Genomic DNA, 4,380 nt, shown 5'->3' on the forward strand with positions numbered 1-4,380 from the left:
GAAATTGAAGTAATTAAGATATAGTTATTCTAATATTCTGTTTTACATTTCATTAAAATACATTCTTTCTAAAATAAGGAAAAGAAGAGCACAAGAAAAGAAAAAAAAACTATTAAAATCAGTCAAACATTTGATTAAATTGAATAAAAGTAAAGTCTGTGTAAAATAGCATATTTTATGACTCAGATGCAAAAAAAGTCCATGTTAGATTTACCTGTCTTATATTTAGCTGCTGTTTTATATTCATTTGTCAGAGTCAACCTGATCTTAGATTTGACTTATTTTTGATTCCTCTATTCATTATCCGTCTCTCTCTACCATGGAGAAAATTAGCATAACAAATAGGCTAAGGTAAGTTCCTAAAATAATTTTTGTTTCCTTCTGTGTAAACAGGAGCTAGATTGACTTTATGGTGTGTGTTTCTTCTGACTTCATAGAGGCCCAACTTTTCCCATAAATTAAAAGTACAATAAAGTGGAGAAAGTAGGCCACATGCCAGTTCCATACTATTTCCTAAATGGCAATTCCTTTCCACTTTGGTCTTATTTGCTTCATTGGATGAGACTGTTTCTATGTGAGGATAGATTCATACACAGTACAGCTATATATGTGCTAAATATATAATCCTGCTATATTTCAGAAGAAACTCTGTGGTCAAGATACTTGGTTTCCATGGAAGTACAGATAGTTTTGAAATTCTTAAAAAGTTACCCAACACTATAACTGAAAAATTTCAGATATAATCATCCTTTCTTTCTCCAAATCCAGATTTCTGTTTATTTCCCTGGCCTTCAGAACCTCTTTAATGAATAATCTTTCCATTTCAACCCTTTAGCTCCTCTGTGTTTTATGTAACATGATTCTTTTAATATTTTTAAGTGGTTCTTTTTCATGTTTCCAAGAATAGTTCATTTAATTTCCAATTACATTTTATCTTATTCAAAGTTTAGTTTAGTTGTAGATTTAGGATTTCACTTGGCATTTTGTTAAGAAGATGATATCATGCATGTGGTAGTATTATACTTTGTTCACATTGTATTTTGATGTCTAGTTTGACATATTTTCTCCACTAAGACCGCAGTAACTTGCCAAATGAATTATCTTTTTTTAATCCTATTTTATGATGTTCTACCTTCTCTAAATCCAGAAATAGTTTGAGACTATAGATATGGCTTAATCCCTGGAGATTTTGAATGCAATCACATTACCATCTATAGATTTATTAAGATCCTTCCAAGAGAGATTTCATGTGCTAGAATATAGACTTTCAGAAGCATATCCATTGTCCATTGCAGTATCATAAATCTGTCCCAGACTCAGCAATTAAAAAACAAGAAGACAGAATCCATGGTTAGGATCTAGTATGAAAGGGATGTGTTATCACTTCTGCATGTGATATTGTTTGCACAAACTAACCCTGATACAGTGTACAAGGAGTCTGACAGAATATCAAAAGTGATATGCTGATCAAGTATTTTAGTGAAACTTCCTGTTCTTCTCTCCCAATGATACATTTAAGCAGAGACTGTTACACTCATTTAGAAAAATAGAAGATGAAAGGGGATTGGGAACTACCCTAAGGTCACAGAGCCAGTCAGTAGGCAAGAAGCCCACACTTTTTTCATTATACTCAACTTTCATTGCCTGAGGAATAGAACTAGTCTGCTTTGAGGCAGTGTTTGGACTTCTGAAAGAAAATGTTGTATGTTTTTCTTTAAAGATTTCTTCCATTTATTTCTTCTCCCTTGGCACATTGTTCCTACAGCAATAGTAGCCATACATTTTCTCATATAGACCATTTAAAACCTTAAAATGAGAATCAGACATGTAATTTTTTTTAATATTTTTCATCTTAGCACATTTTTCAAGTCAAACAGCATGTTCTCCACAGTGATAGACACTATACAAAAAGGCAGTATGGATTTTATCTTCAAGGAGAAGGAACAGTTGTAGCTATTTAAGTTTAAAACAAAAAAAGTACTTTTTGTGAATACTTTATTAATATCATTAAATATGGGTTCCATCAAAGTTTGAAAGGACAAATTTATGAGGAAAAACATAGTAAATAGAGTATTTGCATTTGAATGTACCTTCATTAATAATAATTCCTGAAGGAAGCATTATTGGACTTTGGACTGGGAGGAGAAATAGGTTTAAAGGTTTGTTGTGTTTCACTGTTTGTTGGAAAGTCTCTGGCATTTGCACTGTTTCCATACCTTCTAGGTAAATATCTCATTGTTATTTTTAGAGACTTTCAAGGTGCTATAGCATGTACTAGCCAGGTGTGAATGATAGTAGAAGGAGTTAATTTTTTTACATGGGATGAGTTTTATTCATTTCTCTTTATAAAAGGTCTTCAGAATCATTAAACCCCGTGTGAGAGTAGAAAAAAAAATCAACTTGAATTGCTTATGAACACAGAAATGATCAGCACAAAGCTTTGTATTCCTAAAAGCTGAAGAAGTACGATGGGATTGGTCTTCTTGTGGGCAGAGGACACCTGGTCCCGTTTTGGGGCATTCTGTGCTAAAACGGAGATAAGATTGATCTCTGCCCGGATGTGTATGACATACTGATCCATTTCCTCTGGATAAGTATCCAGTGGAAACATTAATGGATCTTACGGTAGTTCTCCTTTTATTTGGTTGTGGAACCTACATATTCCATGCACACACTCTCACTGATAGTATGGAGCTCCCTTTCTCCACATCCTCACCAGCACTTTTTACATTTATACTTTCTTTGAAATGGCCATTCTTGCCAGATTGAGATAATACCTCGTTGTGGTTTTAATGTACATTTTCCTGGTGATTAGTTAGTGATTTTGAGCATTTTTGCCTGTACTTGTTGGACTTTCATACACTTTTTTTTTTTTTTAAGGAATGTCGTTTTAGGCATATTGCCCATTTTTAAATTGGATTATTTAGTGTTATGCTGTTGAGTTTTTAGAGTTCCTTATACATTCTAGATGTTAACCATTTTATATTTGTACTTTCCACGTATTTTCTCCCATTCTGTACATTGTTTTATCAGTGGCATGCGCCTGCCTCACAATTGCACCTGGTCCTCAGTTTGATCCCTGGTGCCAAAAAAAAAAGAAAAGAAAAGAAAAAAAAATGTTGAACATTCATGGATTTTTCAAACAATTAGAAATAATCATAATTCTGGAAAGTTCTTTCCTAAACCGTTCATTTTAACTCTTGAACAATAACCGTCATTATTGGGATATGATCACTTTTGGATAAATTTTTAAATACCATTTTTTATATAGGTAACCACCTGCAATTTCATTCCAGCCTTCTTTAATTCTGACTAGTAACCGCAATATCAAGCTTGAAAAATAAATGTTTGACATAATTTCTAATGATGATGCCACTTCTTAACCACAAAACTACTGATTTACCACCTTTTTCATAACTACTGATTTACCTCCCCTCCCCTTTATGTAGATATCTTAAAAGTTTAACTTCGATGAATATGCCCTGGAGAGATTATCATTTTGTTTTTCTATTCAAATTGTCTGTTTTCTAACCTACTACAGTCTCCTGTATCCCTTTGAATAAAGTTATATATTCCTGAAATATAATGATGATGTCTTCTAAGAAGGCCCTTCGGGTTTTCATCTAGCATCTTTCTGTGTTTTATATTCTACAACATTATCTACAGAATTAGTGGAAACCATGAATATGGTTCTTTGAGATTTAAATGGTGAAAAATATGAACAGGGCTAAAAAATTGAAACTAATATATACATTCTGAAAGCTGACATCTCTCATAATTAATCTTACTCTAAATCATTTGAAGAAAAATTATATTAGCAGATGCAAGCATTCTAGAACTTTTATCAAATTCATCACGACACCTTCTAAATACATTTTTACCATGCATTTTAACAGTATCTTTATTTATTTTCAATTTTCTCCTTTATCAATTTTCTTAACCTGTTTTCAAACATAAAGTTTAAACTTTTTCAGTGAAAATTAATGTATTATAGAATTATTTTATCCTGTAACTCTCCATGTTTCTGTATTTCAGTCTAGTTGCATTGTTGTTGTTGATGATAATGATGATTTGTGGTACTGCGGATTAAACCCAGGACCTTCACACTGAGCTACATCCAAGATAGTTTTTATTTTTTATTTTCATACAGGGTCTTGATAAGTTGCCCAGCCTGGGCTAGAGCTTGTGATCCTCCTGTGTCAGCCTCCCAGAGTGCTGGGATTACAGGTGTGAGCCACTATGCGTAGCCTGTTATATTTTGGAATTATTAAAACTTAAATTACAGGGCTGGGGATTTAGCTCTGTGGTTCTGCCTCCTGCTTTGCAAGCTCAAAGTCACAAGTTCAGTCCCAGGTACCAAAAAAAAAAAAAAAAAAAAAA

The sequence above is a fragment of the Fukomys damarensis genome, unplaced genomic scaffold, assembly GCF_012274545.1.
Source record: "Fukomys damarensis isolate Sample0158 unplaced genomic scaffold, DMR_v1.0_HiC HiC_scaffold_9, whole genome shotgun sequence".
NCBI lineage: Eukaryota > Metazoa > Chordata > Mammalia > Rodentia > Bathyergidae > Fukomys > Fukomys damarensis.